The sequence below is a fragment of the Hyperolius riggenbachi genome, chromosome 4 (assembly GCF_040937935.1).
Source record: "Hyperolius riggenbachi isolate aHypRig1 chromosome 4, aHypRig1.pri, whole genome shotgun sequence".
NCBI lineage: Eukaryota > Metazoa > Chordata > Amphibia > Anura > Hyperoliidae > Hyperolius > Hyperolius riggenbachi.
Genome location: NC_090649.1, coordinates 41,692,486 through 41,714,892, shown reverse-complemented (window position 1 = coordinate 41,714,892; position 22,407 = coordinate 41,692,486). Strand labels below are relative to the sequence as shown.

General features: G+C 46.0%; 21 non-coding genes across 21 annotated transcripts; 11 read left to right on the top strand and 10 right to left on the bottom strand.

Moving 5' to 3' along the window:
• Positions 1–1,523: 1,523 nt before the first annotated feature.
• TRNAK-CUU (transfer RNA lysine (anticodon CUU)) lies at positions 1,524–1,596 on the bottom strand. Its single transcript has one exon. It is a non-coding gene; the product is annotated as a tRNA-Lys (tRNA).
• A 134-nt stretch (positions 1,597–1,730) lies between these two features.
• Positions 1,731–1,801, top strand: TRNAG-GCC (transfer RNA glycine (anticodon GCC)). The gene has a single exon. It is a non-coding gene; the product is annotated as a tRNA-Gly (tRNA).
• A 1,343-nt stretch (positions 1,802–3,144) lies between these two features.
• Positions 3,145–3,217, bottom strand: TRNAK-CUU (transfer RNA lysine (anticodon CUU)). Its single transcript has one exon. It is a non-coding gene; the product is annotated as a tRNA-Lys (tRNA).
• A 134-nt stretch (positions 3,218–3,351) lies between these two features.
• On the top strand, positions 3,352–3,422 carry TRNAG-GCC (transfer RNA glycine (anticodon GCC)). The gene has a single exon. It is a non-coding gene; the product is annotated as a tRNA-Gly (tRNA).
• Positions 3,423–4,766: 1,344 nt separating this feature from the next.
• Positions 4,767–4,839, bottom strand: TRNAK-CUU (transfer RNA lysine (anticodon CUU)). Its single transcript has one exon. It is a non-coding gene; the product is annotated as a tRNA-Lys (tRNA).
• Positions 4,840–4,973: 134 nt separating this feature from the next.
• On the top strand, positions 4,974–5,044 carry TRNAG-GCC (transfer RNA glycine (anticodon GCC)). Its single transcript has one exon. It is a non-coding gene; the product is annotated as a tRNA-Gly (tRNA).
• A 1,550-nt stretch (positions 5,045–6,594) lies between these two features.
• Positions 6,595–6,665, top strand: TRNAG-GCC (transfer RNA glycine (anticodon GCC)). Its single transcript has one exon. It is a non-coding gene; the product is annotated as a tRNA-Gly (tRNA).
• A 1,342-nt stretch (positions 6,666–8,007) lies between these two features.
• On the bottom strand, positions 8,008–8,080 carry TRNAK-CUU (transfer RNA lysine (anticodon CUU)). The gene has a single exon. It is a non-coding gene; the product is annotated as a tRNA-Lys (tRNA).
• Positions 8,081–8,214: 134 nt separating this feature from the next.
• TRNAG-GCC (transfer RNA glycine (anticodon GCC)) lies at positions 8,215–8,285 on the top strand. Its single transcript has one exon. It is a non-coding gene; the product is annotated as a tRNA-Gly (tRNA).
• A 1,344-nt stretch (positions 8,286–9,629) lies between these two features.
• On the bottom strand, positions 9,630–9,702 carry TRNAK-CUU (transfer RNA lysine (anticodon CUU)). Its single transcript has one exon. It is a non-coding gene; the product is annotated as a tRNA-Lys (tRNA).
• Positions 9,703–9,836: 134 nt separating this feature from the next.
• Positions 9,837–9,907, top strand: TRNAG-GCC (transfer RNA glycine (anticodon GCC)). Its single transcript has one exon. It is a non-coding gene; the product is annotated as a tRNA-Gly (tRNA).
• A 1,344-nt stretch (positions 9,908–11,251) lies between these two features.
• TRNAK-CUU (transfer RNA lysine (anticodon CUU)) lies at positions 11,252–11,324 on the bottom strand. Its single transcript has one exon. It is a non-coding gene; the product is annotated as a tRNA-Lys (tRNA).
• A 134-nt stretch (positions 11,325–11,458) lies between these two features.
• TRNAG-GCC (transfer RNA glycine (anticodon GCC)) lies at positions 11,459–11,529 on the top strand. The gene has a single exon. It is a non-coding gene; the product is annotated as a tRNA-Gly (tRNA).
• A 2,964-nt stretch (positions 11,530–14,493) lies between these two features.
• On the bottom strand, positions 14,494–14,566 carry TRNAK-CUU (transfer RNA lysine (anticodon CUU)). The gene has a single exon. It is a non-coding gene; the product is annotated as a tRNA-Lys (tRNA).
• A 134-nt stretch (positions 14,567–14,700) lies between these two features.
• Positions 14,701–14,771, top strand: TRNAG-GCC (transfer RNA glycine (anticodon GCC)). Its single transcript has one exon. It is a non-coding gene; the product is annotated as a tRNA-Gly (tRNA).
• A 1,344-nt stretch (positions 14,772–16,115) lies between these two features.
• Positions 16,116–16,188, bottom strand: TRNAK-CUU (transfer RNA lysine (anticodon CUU)). The gene has a single exon. It is a non-coding gene; the product is annotated as a tRNA-Lys (tRNA).
• A 134-nt stretch (positions 16,189–16,322) lies between these two features.
• Positions 16,323–16,393, top strand: TRNAG-GCC (transfer RNA glycine (anticodon GCC)). The gene has a single exon. It is a non-coding gene; the product is annotated as a tRNA-Gly (tRNA).
• A 2,963-nt stretch (positions 16,394–19,356) lies between these two features.
• Positions 19,357–19,429, bottom strand: TRNAK-CUU (transfer RNA lysine (anticodon CUU)). The gene has a single exon. It is a non-coding gene; the product is annotated as a tRNA-Lys (tRNA).
• Positions 19,430–19,563: 134 nt separating this feature from the next.
• TRNAG-GCC (transfer RNA glycine (anticodon GCC)) lies at positions 19,564–19,634 on the top strand. Its single transcript has one exon. It is a non-coding gene; the product is annotated as a tRNA-Gly (tRNA).
• Positions 19,635–20,977: 1,343 nt separating this feature from the next.
• TRNAK-CUU (transfer RNA lysine (anticodon CUU)) lies at positions 20,978–21,050 on the bottom strand. The gene has a single exon. It is a non-coding gene; the product is annotated as a tRNA-Lys (tRNA).
• A 134-nt stretch (positions 21,051–21,184) lies between these two features.
• On the top strand, positions 21,185–21,255 carry TRNAG-GCC (transfer RNA glycine (anticodon GCC)). Its single transcript has one exon. It is a non-coding gene; the product is annotated as a tRNA-Gly (tRNA).
• The last annotated feature ends 1,152 nt before the right edge of the window (positions 21,256–22,407 follow it).

The window sequence follows — 22,407 nt, the reverse complement described above, 5'->3', positions numbered from 1 at the left end:
CTAGAAGCTGTACACACCCCCTGCAGGCTCTGTGTGACTAACACACTCTGCTTAGCTGAGCCTATTAGAAGCTGGTTAGTTTGTTTGTAAACACTGCCTAAAACTGGCAATTACAAGCCAGGTTTGCAGCAGAGAATGGCAGAAACAGCACAGAGGGGACCAGGAGCACATAATGAATAGAATGGTATGCTTTTTATTGTAAGAATTTCAGAGTACAGATTCTCTTTAAGACATCTCTGCAGGCCAGAAGCCATTTAAGGACATTTGCAAGAGTCACCGTGGCACTTGGCCACAGTGCTGGCTGACAGTCGAGAAGAGGGACCCTAGTACCCAGCAAACATGACTCTAAGACACACAAGTTAAAGCAGCCTTGGGACACTTGCGTGCCCAAAGGCCTTGCATGTCTTCTAGCAGTGCCAGTGACGTGCAGCATCTCTCCCTCTCCAGTACTCACCTATTAGGCTTCTTTTTAACTGTCTAGAAAAGCCTCGGAAATGCCAAGTCAGCAGCATCTGCTCATCTGGTGTTGTTTTACAACTTTTTGCCTTGTTGTCTTTGCACTCTACTCAGGGCCTTGCTCAAATTTGGAGCGTTCTCTCTAGGCCCTCATTCATTCTACTTTTGTCCTGAGTTTTCTCACAGTAGATGTTGAGATGTTGTGTCAGCTTACCTACAACTTGCTTTCCCAGCACCTAGCAATTAAGAAAACATACTAAAAGTACAGAAAAAAAAGTAGTAACAAACTTAAGTCAAATGAAAGCAACCACTTTTTTTGCTTGCCGGGACTGAAAGGCTTTTTGGTTTGTAACTTTTGTTGGGAAGTACCTCATCTAAAAACAAGTTAAGGGAAAGAGCAACTTCCTTTTTTTCAATCCTCTCAGCTAAATCTCAGGCCGTGTGCAGAGTGCCCTCCTCATACTGCTATGTGAGCACCTTTGGAGTGCAAAGCCTAATACACACCATACCAATGCCTGTCAGATAGATGGGTCGAACAGATGATTTCCGGCAGGTCCGATCTGATTTCCGATCGTTTTTCTGATGGATTTGCATAGTAGTGATCGGAAATCCGAACGGAAATCCGATCGTGTCTGTCGGAAAGGATCTATCGGCCCATCTATCTGATGGGGAATTGCATGGTGTGCACCAGGCATACGAGAATGAGTATCTTTCAGGTGGTTGTTCCTTGTCAAGTGATTGATTGTAAGTCTCTCCTTGACAAAAGGACTGGAGTAAAGCCAACGGAAATCTGGGAAAAGCAGATAAGAAAAGTAGTATAGGAAAGATGAGTAAGATTGTAAGAAGGAGTGTTTTTCTCTTTCTTGGGGTGGTGAAGCACTTTTGCTGAAAAGTTGTTAAAAGAGGTTGTGTGAGTAAAAGTGAAGGGGAAAGCTGAGATGACATTTTCGTTTGTTAGCAAAGGGAGTGGGGAGTGGCATGTGAAAGAGGAAGTGATGGCCTGGTGATGGTTTGTAATCGTTTTGGAGGAGCTCTGCCTAGTAGAAAGTAAAAGGAGAAGCTTTGATCGCCCAACGTGGGGCTCGAACCCACGACCCTGAGATTAAGAGTCTCATGCTCTACCGACTGAGCTAGCCGGGCTTGCTTGCTTGAGCTGAAATGTCAAAAATTGCAAAATGGCGCCAGCCTCACCTTTGCCATCCGCACAGAAGAAGGCAATCTTGTATGGCCTGATTTGGCTGGCCACGTTTTTCAGCACCGAGCAACAGGGCAAGGCATTGGTGGTTCAGTGGTAGAATTCTCGCCTGCCACGCGGGAGTCCCGGGTTCGATTCCCGGCCAATGCAAATGCTAGGATTTTGGCACACCTCCACACTTTGCACTTCTCAAGCTTAAGACATCTCTGCAGGCCAGAAGCCATTTAAGGACATTTGCAAGAGTCACCGTGGCACTTGGCCACAGTGCTGGCTGACAGTCGAGAAGAGGGACCCTAGTACCCAGCAAACATGACTCTAAGACACACAAGTTAAAGCAGCCTTGGGACACTTGCGTGCCCAAAGGCCTTGCATGTCTTCTAGCAGTGCCAGTGACGTGCAGCATCTCTCCCTCTCCAGTACTCACCTATTAGGCTTCTTTTTAACTGTCTAGAAAAGCCTCGGAAATGCCAAGTCAGCAGCATCTGCTCATCTGGTGTTGTTTTACAACTTTTTGCCTTGTTGTCTTTGCACTCTACTCAGGGCCTTGCTCAAATTTGGAGCGTTCTCTCTAGGCCCTCATTCATTCTACTTTTGTCCTGAGTTTTCTCACAGTAGATGTTGAGATGTTGTGTCAGCTTACCTACAACTTGCTTTCCCAGCACCTAGCAATTAAGAAAACATACTAAAAGTACAGAAAAAAAAGTAGTAACAAACTTAAGTCAAATGAAAGCAACCACTTTTTTTGCTTGCCGGGACTGAAAGGCTTTTTGGTTTGTAACTTTTGTTGGGAAGTACCTCATCTAAAAACAAGTTAAGGGAAAGAGCAACTTCCTTTTTTTCAATCCTCTCAGCTAAATCTCAGGCCGTGTGCAGAGTGCCCTCCTCATACTGCTATGTGAGCACCTTTGGAGTGCAAAGCCTAATACACACCATACCAATGCCTGTCAGATAGATGGGTCGAACAGATGATTTCCGGCAGGTCCGATCTGATTTCCGATCGTTTTTCTGATGGATTTGCATAGTAGTGATCGGAAATCCGAACGGAAATCCGATCGTGTCTGTCGGAAAGGATCTATCGGCCCATCTATCTGATGGGGAATTGCATGGTGTGCACCAGGCATACGAGAATGAGTATCTTTCAGGTGGTTGTTCCTTGTCAAGTGATTGATTGTAAGTCTCTCCTTGACAAAAGGACTGGAGTAAAGCCAACGGAAATCTGGGAAAAGCAGATAAGAAAAGTAGTATAGGAAAGATGAGTAAGATTGTAAGAAGGAGTGTTTTTCTCTTTCTTGGGGTGGTGAAGCACTTTTGCTGAAAAGTTGTTAAAAGAGGTTGTGTGAGTAAAAGTGAAGGGGAAAGCTGAGATGACATTTTCGTTTGTTAGCAAAGGGAGTGGGGAGTGGCATGTGAAAGAGGAAGTGATGGCCTGGTGATGGTTTGTAATCGTTTTGGAGGAGCTCTGCCTAGTAGAAAGTAAAAGGAGAAGCTTTGATCGCCCAACGTGGGGCTCGAACCCACGACCCTGAGATTAAGAGTCTCATGCTCTACCGACTGAGCTAGCCGGGCTTGCTTGCTTGAGCTGAAATGTCAAAAATTGCAAAATGGCGCCAGCCTCACCTTTGCCATCCGCACAGAAGAAGGCAATCTTGTATGGCCTGATTTGGCTGGCCACGTTTTTCAGCACCGAGCAACAGGGCAAGGCATTGGTGGTTCAGTGGTAGAATTCTCGCCTGCCACGCGGGAGGCCCGGGTTCGATTCCCGGCCAATGCAAATGCTAGGATTTTGGCACACCTCCACACTTTGCACTTCTCAAGCTTAAGACATCTCTGCAGGCCAGAAGCCATTTAAGGACATTTGCAAGAGTCACCGTGGCACTTGGCCACAGTGCTGGCTGACAGTCGAGAAGAGGGACCCTAGTACCCAGCAAACATGACTCTAAGACACACAAGTTAAAGCAGCCTTTGGACACTTGCGTGCCCAAAGGCCTTGCATGTCTTCTAGCAGTGCCAGTGACGTGCAGCATCTCTCCCTCTCCAGTACTCACCTATTAGGCTTCTTTTTAACTGTCTAGAAAAGCCTCGGAAATGCCAAGTCAGCAGCATCTGCTCATCTGGTGTTGTTTTACAACTTTTTGCCTTGTTGTCTTTGCACTCTACTCAGGGCCTTGCTCAAATTTGGAGCGTTCTCTCTAGGCCCTCATTCATTCTACTTTTGTCCTGAGTTTTCTCACAGTAGATGTTGAGATGTTGTGTCAGCTTACCTACAACTTGCTTTCCCAGCACCTAGCAATTAAGAAAACATACTAAAAGTACAGAAAAAAAAAGTAGTAACAAACTTAAGTCAAATGAAAGCAACCACTTTTTTTGCTTGCCGGGACTGAAAGGCTTTTTGGTTTGTAACTTTTGTTGGGAAGTACCTCATCTAAAAACAAGTTAAGGGAAAGAGCAACTTCCTTTTTTTCAATCCTCTCAGCTAAATCTCAGGCCGTGTGCAGAGTGCCCTCCTCATACTGCTATGTGAGCACCTTTGGAGTGCAAAGCCTAATACACACCATACCAATGCCTGTCAGATAGATGGGTCGAACAGATGATTTCCGGCAAGTCCGATCTGATTTCCGATCGTTTTTCTGATGGATTTGCATAGTAGTGATCGGAAATCCGAACGGAAATCCGATCGTGTCTGTCGGAAAGGATCTATCGGCCCATCTATCTGATGGGGAATTGCATGGTGTGCACCAGGCATACGAGAATGAGTATCTTTCAGGTGGTTGTTCCTTGTCAAGTGATTGATTGTAAGTCTCTCCTTGACAAAAGGACTGGAGTAAAGCCAACGGAAATCTGGGAAAAGCAGATAAGAAAAGTAGTATAGGAAAGATGAGTAAGATTGTAAGAAGGAGTGTTTTTCTCTTTCTTGGAGTGGTGAAGCACTTTTGCTGAAAAGTTGTTAAAAGAGGTTGTGTGAGTAAAAGTGAAGGGGAAAGCTGAGATGACATTTTCGTTTGTTAGCAAAGGGAGTGGGGAGTGGCATGTGAAAGAGGAAGTGATGGCCTGGTGATGGTTTGTAATCGTTTTGGAGGAGCTCTGCCTAGTAGAAAGTAAAAGGAGAAGCTTTGATCGCCCAACATGGGGCTCGAACCCACGACCCTGAGATTAAGAGTCTCATGCTCTACCGACTGAGCTAGCCGGGCTTGCTTGCTTGAGCTGAAATGTCAAAAATTGCAAAATGGCGCCAGCCTCACCTTTGCCATCCGCACAGAAGAAGGCAATCTTGTATGGCCTGATTTGGCTGGCCACGTTTTTCAGCACCGAGCAACAGGGCAAGGCATTGGTGGTTCAGTGGTAGAATTCTCGCCTGCCACGCGGGAGGCCCGGGTTTGATTCCCGGCCAATGCAAATGCTAGGATTTTGGCACACCTCCACACTTTGCACTTCTCAAGCTTAAGACATCTCTGCAGGCCAGAAGCCATTTAAGGACATTTGCAAGAGTCACCGTGGCACTTGGCCACAGTGCTGGCTGACAGTCGAGAAGAGGGACCCTAGTACCCAGCAAACATGACTCTAAGACACACAAGTTAAAGCAGCCTTGGGACACTTGCGTGCCCAAAGGCCTTGCATGTCTTCTAGCAGTGCCAGTGACGTGCAGCATCTCTCCCTCTCCAGTACTCACCTATTAGGCTTCTTTTTAACTGTCTAGAAAAGCCTCGGAAATGCCAAGTCAGCAGCATCTGCTCATCTGGTGTTGTTTTACAACTTTTTGCCTTGTTGTCTTTGCACTCTACTCAGGGCCTTGCTCAAATTTGGAGCGTTCTCTCTAGGCCCTCATTCATTCTACTTTTGTCCTGAGTTTTCTCACAGTAGATGTTGAGATGTTGTGTCAGCTTACCTACAACTTGCTTTCCCAGCACCTAGCAATTAAGAAAACATACTAAAAGTACAGAAAAAAAAGTAGTAACAAACTTAAGTCAAATGAAAGCAACCACTTTTTTTGCTTGCCGGGACTGAAAGGCTTTTTGGTTTGTAACTTTTGTTGGGAAGTACCTCATCTAAAAACAAGTTAAGGGAAAGAGCAACTTCCTTTTTTTCAATCCTCTCAGCTAAATCTCTGGCCGTGTGCAGAGTGCCCTCCTCATACTGCTATGTGAGCACCTTTGGAGTGCAAAGCCTAATACACACCATACCAATGCCTGTCAGATAGATGGGTCGAACAGATGATTTCCGGCAGGTCCGATCTGATTTCCGATCGTTTTTCTGATGGATTTGCATAGTAGTGATCGGAAATCCGAACGGAAATCCGATCGTGTCTGTCGGAAAGGATCTATCGGCCCATCTATCTGATGGGGAATTGCATGGTGTGCACCAGGCATACGAGAATGAGTATCTTTCAGGTGGTTGTTCCTTGTCAAGTGATTGATTGTAAGTCTCTCCTTGACAAAAGGACTGGAGTAAAGCCAACGGAAATCTGGGAAAAGCAGATAAGAAAAGTAGTATAGGAAAGATGAGTAAGATTGTAAGAAGGAGTGTTTTTCTCTTTCTTGGGGTGGTGAAGCACTTTTGCTGAAAAGTTGTTAAAAGAGGTTGTGTGAGTAAAAGTGAAGGGGAAAGCTGAGATGACATTTTCGTTTGTTAGCAAAGGGAGTGGGGAGTGGCATGTGAAAGAGGAAGTGATGGCCTGGTGATGGTTTGTAATCGTTTTGGAGGAGCTCTGCCTAGTAGAAAGTAAAAGGAGAAGCTTTGATCGCCCAACGTGGGGCTCGAACCCACGACCCTGAGATTAAGAGTCTCATGCTCTACCGACTGAGCTAGCCGAGCTTGCTTGCTTGAGCTGAAATGTCAAAAATTGCAAAATGGCGCCAGCCTCACCTTTGCCATCCGCACAGAAGAAGGCAATCTTGTATGGCCTGATTTGGCTGGCCACGTTTTTCAGCACCGAGCAACAGGGCAAGGCATTGGTGGTTCAGTGGTAGAATTCTCGCCTGCCACGCGGGAGGCCCGGGTTTGATTCCCGGCCAATGCAAATGCTAGGATTTTGGCACACCTCCACACTTTGCACGTCTCAAGCTTAAGACATCTCTGCAGGCCAGAAGCCATTTAAGGACATTTGCAAGAGTCACCGTGGCACTTGGCCACAGTGCTGGCTGACAGTCGAGAAGAGGGACCCTAGTACCCAGCAAACATGACTCTAAGACACACAAGTTAAAGCAGCCTTGGGACACTTGCGTGCCCAAAGGCCTTGCATGTCTTCTAGCAGTGCCAGTGACGTGCAGCATCTCTCCCTCTCCAGTACTCACCTATTAGGCTTCTTTTTAACTGTCTAGAAAAGCCTCGGAAATGCCAAGTCAGCAGCATCTGCTCATCTGGTGTTGTTTTACAACTTTTTGCCTTGTTGTCTTTGCACTCTACTCAGGGCCTTGCTCAAATTTGGAGCGTTCTCTCTAGGCCCTCATTCATTCTACTTTTGTCCTGAGTTTTCTCACAGTAGATGTTGAGATGTTGTGTCAGCTTACCTACAACTTGCTTTCCCAGCACCTAGCAATTAAGAAAACATACTAAAAGTACAGAAAAAAAGTAGTAACAAACTTAAGTCAAATGAAAGCAACCACTTTTTTTGCTTGCCGGGACTGAAAGGCTTTTTGGTTTGTAACTTTTGTTGGGAAGTACCTCATCTAAAAACAAGTTAAGGGAAAGAGCAACTTCCTTTTTTTCAATCCTCTCAGCTAAATCTCTGGCCGTGTGCAGAGTGCCCTCCTCATACTGCTATGTGAGCACCTTTGGAGTGCAAAGCCTAATACACACCATACCAATGCCTGTCAGATAGATGGGTCGAACAGATGATTTCCGGCAGGTCCGATGTGATTTCCGATCGTTTTTCTGATGGATTTGCATAGTAGTGATCGGAAATCCGAACGGAAATCCGATCGTGTCTGTCGGAAAGGATCTATCGGCCCATCTATCTGATGGGGAATTGCATGGTGTGCACCAGGCATACGAGAATGAGTATCTTTCAGGTGGTTGTTCCTTGTCAAGTGATTGATTGTAAGTCTCTCCTTGACAAAAGGACTGGAGTAAAGCCAACGGAAATCTGGGAAAAGCAGATAAGAAAAGTAGTATAGGAAAGATGAGTAAGATTGTAAGAAGGAGTGTTTTTCTCTTTCTTGGGGTGGTGAAGCACTTTTGCTGAAAAGTTGTTAAAAGAGGTTGTGTGAGTAAAAGTGAAGGGGAAAGCTGAGATGACATTTTCGTTTGTTAGCAAAGGGAGTGGGGAGTGGCATGTGAAAGAGGAAGTGATGGCCTGGTGATGGTTTGTAATCGTTTTGGAGGAGCTCTGCCTAGTAGAAAGTAAAAGGAGAAGCTTTGATCGCCCAACGTGGGGCTCGAACCCACGACCCTGAGATTAAGAGTCTCATGCTCTACCGACTGAGCTAGCCGGGCTTGCTTGCTTGAGCTGAAATGTCAAAAATTGCAAAATGGCGCCAGCCTCACCTTTGCCATCCGCACAGAAGAAGGCAATCTTGTATGGCCTGATTTGGCTGGCCACGTTTTTCAGCACCGAGCAACAGGGCAAGGCATTGGTGGTTCAGTGGTAGAATTCTCGCCTGCCACGCGGGAGGCCCGGGTTCGATTCCCGGCCAATGCAAATGCTAGGATTTTGGCACACCTCCACACTTTGCACTTCTCAAGCTTAAGACATCTCTGCAGGCCAGAAGCCATTTAAGGACATTTGCAAGAGTCACCGTGGCACTTGGCCACAGTGCTGGCTGACAGTCGAGAAGAGGGACCCTAGTACCCAGCAAACATGACTCTAAGACACACAAGTTAAAGCAGCCTTTGGACACTTGCGTGCCCAAAGGCCTTGCATGTCTTCTAGCAGTGCCAGTGACGTGCAGCATCTCTCCCTCTCCAGTACTCACCTATTAGGCTTCTTTTTAACTGTCTAGAAAAGCCTCGGAAATGCCAAGTCAGCAGCATCTGCTCATCTGGTGTTGTTTTACAACTTTTTGCCTTGTTGTCTTTGCACTCTACTCAGGGCCTTGCTCAAATTTGGAGCGTTCTCTCTAGGCCCTCATTCATTCTACTTTTGTCCTGAGTTTTCTCACAGTAGATGTTGAGATGTTGTGTCAGCTTACCTACAACTTGCTTTCCCAGCACCTAGCAATTAAGAAAACATACTAAAAGTACAGAAAAAAAAAGTAGTAACAAACTTAAGTCAAATGAAAGCAACCACTTTTTTTGCTTGCCGGGACTGAAAGGCTTTTTGGTTTGTAACTTTTGTTGGGAAGTACCTCATCTAAAAACAAGTTAAGGGAAAGAGCAACTTCCTTTTTTTCAATCCTCTCAGCTAAATCTCAGGCCGTGTGCAGAGTGCCCTCCTCATACTGCTATGTGAGCACCTTTGGAGTGCAAAGCCTAATACACACCATACCAATGCCTGTCAGATAGATGGGTCGAACAGATGATTTCCGGCAGGTCCGATCTGATTTCCGATCGTTTTTCTGATGGATTTGCATAGTAGTGATCGGAAATCCGAACGGAAATCCGATCGTGTCTGTCGGAAAGGATCTATCGGCCCATCTATCTGATGGGGAATTGCATGGTGTGCACCAGGCATACGAGAATGAGTATCTTTCAGGTGGTTGTTCCTTGTCAAGTGATTGATTGTAAGTCTCTCCTTGACAAAAGGACTGGAGTAAAGCCAACGGAAATCTGGGAAAAGCAGATAAGAAAAGTAGTATAGGAAAGATGAGTAAGATTGTAAGAAGGAGTGTTTTTCTCTTTCTTGGAGTGGTGAAGCACTTTTGCTGAAAAGTTGTTAAAAGAGGTTGTGTGAGTAAAAGTGAAGGGGAAAGCTGAGATGACATTTTCGTTTGTTAGCAAAGGGAGTGGGGAGTGGCATGTGAAAGAGGAAGTGATGGCCTGGTGATGGTTTGTAATCGTTTTGGAGGAGCTCTGCCTAGTAGAAAGTAAAAGGAGAAGCTTTGATCGCCCAACATGGGGCTCGAACCCACGACCCTGAGATTAAGAGTCTCATGCTCTACCGACTGAGCTAGCCGGGCTTGCTTGCTTGAGCTGAAATGTCAAAAATTGCAAAATGGCGCCAGCCTCACCTTTGCCATCCGCACAGAAGAAGGCAATCTTGTATGGCCTGATTTGGCTGGCCACGTTTTTCAGCACCGAGCAACAGGGCAAGGCATTGGTGGTTCAGTGGTAGAATTCTCGCCTGCCACGCGGGAGGCCCGGGTTTGATTCCCGGCCAATGCAAATGCTAGGATTTTGGCACACCTCCACACTTTGCACGTCTCAAGCTTAAGACATCTCTGCAGGCCAGAAGCCATTTACGGACATTTGCAAGAGTCACCGTGGCACTTGGCCACAGTGCTGGCTGACAGTCGAGAAGAGGGACCCTAGTACCCAGCAAACATGACTCTAAGACACACAAGTTAAAGCAGCCTTGGGACACTTGCGTGCCCAAAGGCCTTGCATGTCTTCTAGCAGTGCCAGTGACGTGCAGCATCTCTCCCTCTCCAGTACTCACCTATTAGGCTTCTTTTTAACTGTCTAGAAAAGCCTCGGAAATGCCAAGTCAGCAGCATCTGCTCATCTGGTGTTGTTTTACAACTTTTTGCCTTGTTGTCTTTGCACTCTACTCAGGGCCTTGCTCAAATTTGGAGCGTTCTCTCTAGGCCCTCATTCATTCTACTTTTGTCCTGAGTTTTCTCACAGTAGATGTTGAGATGTTGTGTCAGCTTACCTACAACTTGCTTTCCCAGCACCTAGCAATTAAGAAAACATACTAAAAGTACAGAAAAAAAAAGTAGTAACAAACTTAAGTCAAATGAAAGCAACCACTTTTTTTGCTTGCCGGGACTGAAAGGCTTTTTGGTTTGTAACTTTTGTTGGGAAGTACCTCATCTAAAAACAAGTTAAGGGAAAGAGCAACTTCCTTTTTTTCAATCCTCTCAGCTAAATCTCAGGCCGTGTGCAGAGTGCCCTCCTCATACTGCTATGTGAGCACCTTTGGAGTGCAAAGCCTAATACACACCATACCAATGCCTGTCAGATAGATGGGTCGAACAGATGATTTCCGGCAGGTCCGATCTGATTTCCGATCGTTTTTCTGATGGATTTGCATAGTAGTGATCGGAAATCCGAACGGAAATCCGATCGTGTCTGTCGGAAAGGATCTATCGGCCCATCTATCTGATGGGGAATTGCATGGTGTGCACCAGGCATACGAGAATGAGTATCTTTCAGGTGGTTGTTCCTTGTCAAGTGATTGATTGTAAGTCTCTCCTTGACAAAAGGACTGGAGTAAAGCCAACGGAAATCTGGGAAAAGCAGATAAGAAAAGTAGTATAGGAAAGATGAGTAAGATTGTAAGAAGGAGTGTTTTTCTCTTTCTTGGAGTGGTGAAGCACTTTTGCTGAAAAGTTGTTAAAAGAGGTTGTGTGAGTAAAAGTGAAGGGGAAAGCTGAGATGACATTTTCGTTTGTTAGCAAAGGGAGTGGGGAGTGGCATGTGAAAGAGGAAGTGATGGCCTGGTGATGGTTTGTAATCGTTTTGGAGGAGCTCTGCCTAGTAGAAAGTAAAAGGAGAAGCTTTGATCGCCCAACATGGGGCTCGAACCCACGACCCTGAGATTAAGAGTCTCATGCTCTACCGACTGAGCTAGCCGGGCTTGCTTGCTTGAGCTGAAATGTCAAAAATTGCAAAATGGCGCCAGCCTCACCTTTGCCATCCGCACAGAAGAAGGCAATCTTGTATGGCCTGATTTGGCTGGCCACGTTTTTCAGCACCGAGCAACAGGGCAAGGCATTGGTGGTTCAGTGGTAGAATTCTCGCCTGCCACGCGGGAGGCCCGGGTTTGATTCCCGGCCAATGCAAATGCTAGGATTTTGGCACACCTCCACACTTTGCACGTCTCAAGCTTAAGACATCTCTGCAGGCCAGAAGCCATTTACGGACATTTGCAAGAGTCACCGTGGCACTTGGCCACAGTGCTGGCTGACAGTCGAGAAGAGGGACCCTAGTACCCAGCAAACATGACTCTAAGACACACAAGTTAAAGCAGCCTTGGGACACTTGCGTGCCCAAAGGCCTTGCATGTCTTCTAGCAGTGCCAGTGACGTGCAGCATCTCTCCCTCTCCAGTACTCACCTATTAGGCTTCTTTTTAACTGTCTAGAAAAGCCTCGGAAATGCCAAGTCAGCAGCATCTGCTCATCTGGTGTTGTTTTACAACTTTTTGCCTTGTTGTCTTTGCACTCTACTCAGGGCCTTGCTCAAATTTGGAGCGTTCTCTCTAGGCCCTCATTCATTCTACTTTTGTCCTGAGTTTTCTCACAGTAGATGTTGAGATGTTGTGTCAGCTTACCTACAACTTGCTTTCCCAGCACCTAGCAATTAAGAAAACATACTAAAAGTACAGAAAAAAAGTAGTAACAAACTTAAGTCAAATGAAAGCAACCACTTTTTTTGCTTGCCGGGACTGAAAGGCTTTTTGGTTTGTAACTTTTGTTGGGAAGTACCTCATCTAAAAACAAGTTAAGGGAAAGAGCAACTTCCTTTTTTTCAATCCTCTCAGCTAAATCTCTGGCCGTGTGCAGAGTGCCCTCCTCATACTGCTATGTGAGCACCTTTGGAGTGCAAAGCCTAATACACACCATACCAATGCCTGTCAGATAGATGGGTCGAACAGATGATTTCCGGCAGGTCCGATCTGATTTCCGATCGTTTTTCTGATGGATTTGCATAGTAGTGATCGGAAATCCGAACGGAAATCCGATCGTGTCTGTCGGAAAGGATCTATCGGCCCATCTATCTGATGGGGAATTGCATGGTGTGCACCAGGCATACGAGAATGAGTATCTTTCAGGTGGTTGTTCCTTGTCAAGTGATTGATTGTAAGTCTCTCCTTGACAAAAGGACTGGAGTAAAGCCAACAGAAAGCTGGGAAAAGCAGATAAGAAAAGTAGTATAGGAAAGATGAGTAAGATTGTAAGAAGGAGTGTTTTTCTCTTTCTTGGGGTGGTGAAGCACTTTTGCTGAAAAGTTGTTAAAAGAGGTTGTGTGAGTAAAAGTGAAGGGGAAAGCTGAGATGACATTTTCGTTTGTTAGCAAAGGGAGTGGGGAGTGGCATGTGAAAGAGGAAGTGATGGCCTGGTGATGGTTTGTAATCGTTTTGGAGGAGCTCTGCCTAGTAGAAAGTAAAAGGAGAAGCTTTGATCGCCCAACGTGGGGCTCGAACCCACGACCCTGAGATTAAGAGTCTCATGCTCTACCGACTGAGCTAGCCGAGCTTGCTTGCTTGAGCTGAAATGTCAAAAATTGCAAAATGGCGCCAGCCTCACCTTTGCCATCCGCACAGAAGAAGGCAATCTTGTATGGCCTGATTTGGCTGGCCACGTTTTTCAGCACCGAGCAACAGGGCAAGGCATTGGTGGTTCAGTGGTAGAATTCTCGCCTGCCACGTGGGAGGCCTGGGTTCGATTCCCGGCCAATGCAAATGCTAGGATTTTGGCACACCTCCACACTTTGCACTTCTCAAGCTTAAGACATCTCTGCAGGCCAGAAGCCATTTAAGGACATTTGCAAGAGTCACCGTGGCACTTGGCCACAGTGCTGGCTGACAGTCGAGAAGAGGGACCCTAGTACCCAGCAAACATGACTCTAAGACACACAAGTTAAAGCAGCCTTGGGACACTTGCGTGCCCAAAGGCCTTGCATGTCTTCTAGCAGTGCCAGTGACGTGCAGCATCTCTCCCTCTCCAGTACTCACCTATTAGGCTTCTTTTTAACTGTCTAGAAAAGCCTCGGAAATGCCAAGTCAGCAGCATCTGCTCATCTGGTGTTGTTTTACAACTTTTTGCCTTGTTGTCTTTGCACTCTACTCAGGGCCTTGCTCAAATTTGGAGCGTTCTCTCTAGGCCCTCATTCATTCTACTTTTGTCCTGAGTTTTCTCACAGTAGATGTTGAGATGTTGTGTCAGCTTACCTACAACTTGCTTTCCCAGCACCTAGCAATTAAGAAAACATACTAAAAGTACAGAAAAAAAAAGTAGTAACAAACTTAAGTCAAATGAAAGCAACCACTTTTTTTGCTTGCCGGGACTGAAAGGCTTTTTGGTTTGTAACTTTTGTTGGGAAGTACCTCATCTAAAAACAAGTTAAGGGAAAGAGCAACTTCCTTTTTTTCAATCCTCTCAGCTAAATCTCAGGCCGTGTGCAGAGTGCCCTCCTCATACTGCTATGTGAGCACCTTTGGAGTGCAAAGCCTAATACACACCATACCAATGCCTGTCAGATAGATGGGTCGAACAGATGATTTCCGGCAGGTCCGATCTGATTTCCGATCGTTTTTCTGATGGATTTGCATAGTAGTGATCGGAAATCCGAACGGAAATCCGATCGTGTCTGTCGGAAAGGATCTATCGGCCCATCTATCTGATGGGGAATTGCATGGTGTGCACCAGGCATACGAGAATGAGTATCTTTCAGGTGGTTGTTCCTTGTCAAGTGATTGATTGTAAGTCTCTCCTTGACAAAAGGACTGGAGTAAAGCCAACGGAAATCTGGGAAAAGCAGATAAGAAAAGTAGTATAGGAAAGATGAGTAAGATTGTAAGAAGGAGTGTTTTTCTCTTTCTTGGAGTGGTGAAGCACTTTTGCTGAAAAGTTGTTAAAAGAGGTTGTGTGAGTAAAAGTGAAGGGGAAAGCTGAGATGACATTTTCGTTTGTTAGCAAAGGGAGTGGGGAGTGGCATGTGAAAGAGGAAGTGATGGCCTGGTGATGGTTTGTAATCGTTTTGGAGGAGCTCTGCCTAGTAGAAAGTAAAAGGAGAAGCTTTGATCGCCCAACATGGGGCTCGAACCCACGACCCTGAGATTAAGAGTCTCATGCTCTACCGACTGAGCTAGCCGGGCTTGCTTGCTTGAGCTGAAATGTCAAAAATTGCAAAATGGCGCCAGCCTCACCTTTGCCATCCGCACAGAAGAAGGCAATCTTGTATGGCCTGATTTGGCTGGCCACGTTTTTCAGCACCGAGCAACAGGGCAAGGCATTGGTGGTTCAGTGGTAGAATTCTCGCCTGCCACGCGGGAGGCCCGGGTTTGATTCCCGGCCAATGCAAATGCTAGGATTTTGGCACACCTCCACACTTTGCACGTCTCAAGCTTAAGACATCTCTGCAGGCCAGAAGCCATTTACGGACATTTGCAAGAGTCACCGTGGCACTTGGCCACAGTGCTGGCTGACAGTCGAGAAGAGGGACCCTAGTACCCAGCAAACATGACTCTAAGACACACAAGTTAAAGCAGCCTTGGGACACTTGCGTGCCCAAAGGCCTTGCATGTCTTCTAGCAGTGCCAGTGACGTGCAGCATCTCTCCCTCTCCAGTACTCACCTATTAGGCTTCTTTTTAACTGTCTAGAAAAGCCTCGGAAATGCCAAGTCAGCAGCATCTGCTCATCTGGTGTTGTTTTACAACTTTTTGCCTTGTTGTCTTTGCACTCTACTCAGGGCCTTGCTCAAATTTGGAGCGTTCTCTCTAGGCCCTCATTCATTCTACTTTTGTCCTGAGTTTTCTCACAGTAGATGTTGAGATGTTGTGTCAGCTTACCTACAACTTGCTTTCCCAGCACCTAGCAATTAAGAAAACATACTAAAAGTACAGAAAAAAAAAGTAGTAACAAACTTAAGTCAAATGAAAGCAACCACTTTTTTTGCTTGCCGGGACTGAAAGGCTTTTTGGTTTGTAACTTTTGTTGGGAAGTACCTCATCTAAAAACAAGTTAAGGGAAAGAGCAACTTCCTTTTTTTCAATCCTCTCAGCTAAATCTCAGGCCGTGTGCAGAGTGCCCTCCTCATACTGCTATGTGAGCACCTTTGGAGTGCAAAGCCTAATACACACCATACCAATGCCTGTCAGATAGATGGGTCGAACAGATGATTTCCGGCAGGTCCGATCTGATTTCCGATCGTTTTTCTGATGGATTTGCATAGTAGTGATCGGAAATCCGAACGGAAATCCGATCGTGTCTGTCGGAAAGGATCTATCGGCCCATCTATCTGATGGGGAATTGCATGGTGTGCACCAGGCATACGAGAATGAGTATCTTTCAGGTGGTTGTTCCTTGTCAAGTGATTGATTGTAAGTCTCTCCTTGACAAAAGGACTGGAGTAAAGCCAACGGAAATCTGGGAAAAGCAGATAAGAAAAGTAGTATAGGAAAGATGAGTAAGATTGTAAGAAGGAGTGTTTTTCTCTTTCTTGGAGTGGTGAAGCACTTTTGCTGAAAAGTTGTTAAAAGAGGTTGTGTGAGTAAAAGTGAAGGGGAAAGCTGAGATGACATTTTCGTTTGTTAGCAAAGGGAGTGGGGAGTGGCATGTGAAAGAGGAAGTGATGGCCTGGTGATGGTTTGTAATCGTTTTGGAGGAGCTCTGCCTAGTAGAAAGTAAAAGGAGAAGCTTTGATCGCCCAACATGGGGCTCGAACCCACGACCCTGAGATTAAGAGTCTCATGCTCTACCGACTGAGCTAGCCGGGCTTGCTTGCTTGAGCTGAAATGTCAAAAATTGCAAAATGGCGCCAGCCTCACCTTTGCCATCCGCACAGAAGAAGGCAATCTTGTATGGCCTGATTTGGCTGGCCACGTTTTTCAGCACCGAGCAACAGGGCAAGGCATTGGTGGTTCAGTGGTAGAATTCTCGCCTGCCACGCGGGAGGCCCGGGTTTGATTCCCGGCCAATGCAAATGCTAGGATTTTGGCACACCTCCACACTTTGCACGTCTCAAGCTTAAGACATCTCTGCAGGCCAGAAGCCATTTACGGACATTTGCAAGAGTCACCGTGGCACTTGGCCACAGTGCTGGCTGACAGTCGAGAAGAGGGACCCTAGTACCCAGCAAACATGACTCTAAGACACACAAGTTAAAGCAGCCTTGGGACACTTGCGTGCCCAAAGGCCTTGCATGTCTTCTAGCAGTGCCAGTGACGTGCAGCATCTCTCCCTCTCCAGTACTCACCTATTAGGCTTCTTTTTAACTGTCTAGAAAAGCCTCGGAAATGCCAAGTCAGCAGCATCTGCTCATCTGGTGTTGTTTTACAACTTTTTGCCTTGTTGTCTTTGCACTCTACTCAGGGCCTTGCTCAAATTTGGAGCGTTCTCTCTAGGCCCTCATTCATTCTACTTTTGTCCTGAGTTTTCTCACAGTAGATGTTGAGATGTTGTGTCAGCTTACCTACAACTTGCTTTCCCAGCACCTAGCAATTAAGAAAACATACTAAAAGTACAGAAAAAAAGTAGTAACAAACTTAAGTCAAATGAAAGCAACCACTTTTTTTGCTTGCCGGGACTGAAAGGCTTTTTGGTTTGTAACTTTTGTTGGGAAGTACCTCATCTAAAAACAAGTTAAGGGAAAGAGCAACTTCCTTTTTTTCAATCCTCTCAGCTAAATCTCTGGCCGTGTGCAGAGTGCCCTCCTCATACTGCTATGTGAGCACCTTTGGAGTGCAAAGCCTAATACACACCATACCAATGCCTGTCAGATAGATGGGTCGAACAGATGATTTCCGGCAGGTCCGATCTGATTTCCGATCGTTTTTCTGATGGATTTGCATAGTAGTGATCGGAAATCCGAACGGAAATCCGATCGTGTCTGTCGGAAAGGATCTATCGGCCCATCTATCTGATGGGGAATTGCATGGTGTGCACCAGGCATACGAGAATGAGTATCTTTCAGGTGGTTGTTCCTTGTCAAGTGATTGATTGTAAGTCTCTCCTTGACAAAAGGACTGGAGTAAAGCCAACAGAAAGCTGGGAAAAGCAGATAAGAAAAGTAGTATAGGAAAGATGAGTAAGATTGTAAGAAGGAGTGTTTTTCTCTTTCTTGGGGTGGTGAAGCACTTTTGCTGAAAAGTTGTTAAAAGAGGTTGTGTGAGTAAAAGTGAAGGGGAAAGCTGAGATGACATTTTCGTTTGTTAGCAAAGGGAGTGGGGAGTGGCATGTGAAAGAGGAAGTGATGGCCTGGTGATGGTTTGTAATCGTTTTGGAGGAGCTCTGCCTAGTAGAAAGTAAAAGGAGAAGCTTTGATCGCCCAACGTGGGGCTCGAACCCACGACCCTGAGATTAAGAGTCTCATGCTCTACCGACTGAGCTAGCCGAGCTTGCTTGCTTGAGCTGAAATGTCAAAAATTGCAAAATGGCGCCAGCCTCACCTTTGCCATCCGCACAGAAGAAGGCAATCTTGTATGGCCTGATTTGGCTGGCCACGTTTTTCAGCACCGAGCAACAGGGCAAGGCATTGGTGGTTCAGTGGTAGAATTCTCGCCTGCCACGTGGGAGGCCTGGGTTCGATTCCCGGCCAATGCAAATGCTAGGATTTTGGCACACCTCCACACTTTGCACTTCTCAAGCTTAAGACATCTCTGCAGGCCAGAAGCCATTTAAGGACATTTGCAAGAGTCACCGTGGCACTTGGCCACAGTGCTGGCTGACAGTCGAGAAGAGGGACCCTAGTACCCAGCAAACATGACTCTAAGACACACAAGTTAAAGCAGCCTTGGGACACTTGCGTGCCCAAAGGCCTTGCATGTCTTCTAGCAGTGCCAGTGACGTGCAGCATCTCTCCCTCTCCAGTACTCACCTATTAGGCTTCTTTTTAACTGTCTAGAAAAGCCTCGGAAATGCCAAGTCAGCAGCATCTGCTCATCTGGTGTTGTTTTACAACTTTTTGCCTTGTTGTCTTTGCACTCTACTCAGGGCCTTGCTCAAATTTGGAGCGTTCTCTCTAGGCCCTCATTCATTCTACTTTTGTCCTGAGTTTTCTCACAGTAGATGTTGAGATGTTGTGTCAGCTTACCTACAACTTGCTTTCCCAGCACCTAGCAATTAAGAAAACATACTAAAAGTACAGAAAAAAAAGTAGTAACAAACTTAAGTCAAATGAAAGCAACCACTTTTTTTGCTTGCCGGGACTGAAAGGCTTTTTGGTTTGTAACTTTTGTTGGGAAGTACCTCATCTAAAAACAAGTTAAGGGAAAGAGCAACTTCCTTTTTTTCAATCCTCTCAGCTAAATCTCAGGCCATGTGCAGAGTGCCCTCCTCATACTGCTATGTGAGCACCTTTGGAGTGCAAAGCCTAATACACACCATACCAATGCCTGTCAGATAGATGGGTCGAACAGATGATTTCCGGCAGGTCCGATCTGATTTCCGATCGTTTTTCTGATGGATTTGCATAGTAGTGATCGGAAATCCGAACGGAAATCCGATCGTGTCTGTCGGAAAGGATCTATCGGCCCATCTATCTGATGGGGAATTGCATGGTGTGCACCAGGCATACGAGAATGAGTATCTTTCAGGTGGTTGTTCCTTGTCAAGTGATTGATTGTAAGTCTCTCCTTGACAAAAGGACTGGAGTAAAGCCAACGGAAATCTGGGAAAAGCAGATAAGAAAAGTAGTATAGGAAAGATGAGTAAGATTGTAAGAAGGAGTGTTTTTCTCTTTCTTGGGGTGGTGAAGCACTTTTGCTGAAAAGTTGTTAAAAGAGGTTGTGTGAGTAAAAGTGAAGGGGAAAGCTGAGATGACATTTTCGTTTGTTAGCAAAGGGAGTGGGGAGTGGCATGTGAAAGAGGAGGTGATGGCCTGGTGATGGTTTGTAATCGTTTTGGAGGAGCTCTGCCTAGTAGAAAGTAAAAGGAGAAGCTTTGATCGCCCAACGTGGGGCTCGAACCCACGACCCTGAGATTAAGAGTCTCATGCTCTACCGACTGAGCTAGCCAGGCTTGCTTGCTTAAGCTGAAATGTCAAAAATTGCAAAATGGCGCCAGCCTCACCTTTGCCATCCGCACAGAAGAAGGCAATCTTGTATGGCCTGATTTGGCTGGCCATGTTTTTCAGCACCGAGCAACAGGGCAAGGCATTGGTGGTTCAGTGGTAGAATTCTCGCCTGCCACGCGGGAGGCCCGGGTTCGATTCCCGGCCAATGCAAATGCTAGGATTTTGGCACACCTCCACACTTTGCACTTCTCAAGCTTAAGACATCTCTGCAGGCCAGAAGCCATTTAAGGACATTTGCAAGAGTCACCGTGGCACTTGGCCACAGTGCTGGCTGACAGTCGAGAAGAGGGACCCTAGTACCCAGCAAACATGACTCTAAGACACACAAGTTAAAGCAGCCTTGGGACACTTGCGTGCCCAAAGGCCTTGCATGTCTTCTAGCAGTGCCAGTGACGTGCAGCATCTCTCCCTCTCCAGTACTCACCTATTAGGCTTCTTTTTAACTGTCTAGAAAAGCCTCGGAAATGCCAAGTCAGCAGCATCTGCTCATCTGGTGTTGTTTTACAACTTTTTGCCTTGTTGTCTTTGCACTCTACTCAGGGCCTTGCTCAAATTTGGAGCGTTCTCTCTAGGCCCTCATTCATTCTACTTTTGTCCTGAGTTTTCTCACAGTAGATGTTGAGATGTTGTGTCAGCTTACCTACAACTTGCTTTCCCAGCACCTAGCAATTAAGAAAACATACTAAAAGTACAGAAAAAAAAGTAGTAACAAACTTAAGTCAAATGAAAGCAACCACTTTTTTTGCTTGCCGGGACTGAAAGGCTTTTTGGTTTGTAACTTTTGTTGGGAAGTACCTCATCTAAAAACAAGTTAAGGGAAAGAGCAACTTCCTTTTTTTCAATCCTCTCAGCTAAATCTCAGGCCGTGTGCAGAGTGCCCTCCTCATACTGCTATGTGAGCACCTTTGGAGTGCAAAGCCTAATACACACCATACCAATGCCTGTCAGATAGATGGGTCGAACAGATGATTTCCGGCAGGTCCGATCTGATTTCCGATCGTTTTTCTGATGGATTTGCATAGTAGTGATCGGAAATCCGAACGGAAATCCAATCGTGTCTGTCGGAAAGGATCTATCGGCCCATCTATCTGATGGGGAATTGCATGGTGTGCACCAGGCATACGAGAATGAGTATCTTTCAGGTGGTTGTTCCTTGTCAAGTGATTGATTGTAAGTCTCTCCTTGACAAAAGGACTGGAGTAAAGCCAACGGAAATCTGGGAAAAGCAGATAAGAAAAGTAGTATAGGAAAGATGAGTAAGATTGTAAGAAGGAGTGTTTTTCTCTTTCTTGGGGTGGTGAAGCACTTTTGCTGAAAAGTTGTTAAAAGAGGTTGTGTGAGTAAAAGTGAAGGGGAAAGCTGAGATGACATTTTCGTTTGTTAGCAAAGGGAGTGGGGAGTGGCATGTGAAAGAGGAAGTGATGGCCTGGTGATGGTTTGTAATCGTTTTGGAGGAGCTCTGCCTAGTAGAAAGTAAAAGGAGAAGCTTTGATCGCCCAACGTGGGGCTTGAACCCACGACCCTGAGATTAAGAGTCTCATGCTCTACCGACTGAGCTAGCCAGGCTTGCTTGCTTGAGCTGAAATGTCAAAAATTGCAAAATGGCGCCAGCCTCACCTTTGCCATCCGCACAGAAGAAGGCAATCTTGTATGGCCTGATTTGGCTGGCCACGTTTTTCAGCACGGAGCAACAGGGCAAGGCATTGGTGGTTCAGTGGTAGAATTCTCGCCTGCCACGCGGGAGGCCCGGGTTCGATTCCCGGCCAATGCAAATGCTAGGATTTTGGCACACCTCCACACTTTGCACTTCTCAAGCTTAAGACATCTCTGCAGGCCAGAAGCCATTTAAGGACATTTGCAAGAGTCACCGTGGCACTTGGCCACAGTGCTGGCTGACAGTCGAGAAGAGGGACCCTAGTACCCAGCAAACATGACTCTAATACACACAAGTTAAAGCAGCCTTGGGACACTTGCGTGCCCAAAGGCCTTGCATGTCTTCTAGCAGTGCCAGTGACGTGCAGCATCTCTCCCTCTCCAGTACTCACCTATTAGGCTTCTTTTTAACTGTCTAGAAAAGCCTCGGAAATGCCAAGTCAGCAGCATCTGCTCATCTGGTGTTGTTTTACAACTTTTTGCCTTGTTGTCTTTGCACTCTACTCAGGGCCTTGCTCAAATTTGGAGCGTTCTCTCTAGGCCCTCATTCATTCTACTTTTGTCCTGAGTTTTCTCACAGTAGATGTTGAGATGTTGTGTCAGCTTACCTACAACTTGCTTTCCCAGCACCTAGCAATTAAGAAAACATACTAAAAGTACAGAAAAAAAAGTAGTAACAAACTTAAGTCAAATGAAAGCAACCACTTTTTTTGCTTGCCGGGACTGAAAGGCTTTTTGGTTTGTAACTTTTGTTGGGAAGTACCTCATCTAAAAACAAGTTAAGGGAAAGAGCAACTTCCTTTTTTTCAATCCTCTCAGCTAAATCTCAGGCCGTGTGCAGAGTGCCCTCCTCATACTGCTATGTGAGCACCTTTGGAGTGCAAAGCCTAATACACACCATACCAATGCCTGTCAGATAGATGGGTCGAACAGATGATTTCCGGCAGGTCCGATCTGATTTCCGATCGTTTTTCTGATGGATTTGCATAGTAGTGATCGGAAATCCGAACGGAAATCCGATCGTGTCTGTCGGAAAGGATCTATCGGCCCATCTATCTGATGGGGAATTGCATGGTGTGCACCAGGCATACGAGAATGAGTATCTTTCAGGTGGTTGTTCCTTGTCAAGTGATTGATTGTAAGTCTCTCCTTGACAAAAGGACTGGAGTAAAGCCAACGGAAATCTGGGAAAAGCAGATAAGAAAAGTAGTATAGGAAAGATGAGTAAGATTGTAAGAAGGAGTGTTTTTCTCTTTCTTGGGGTGGTGAA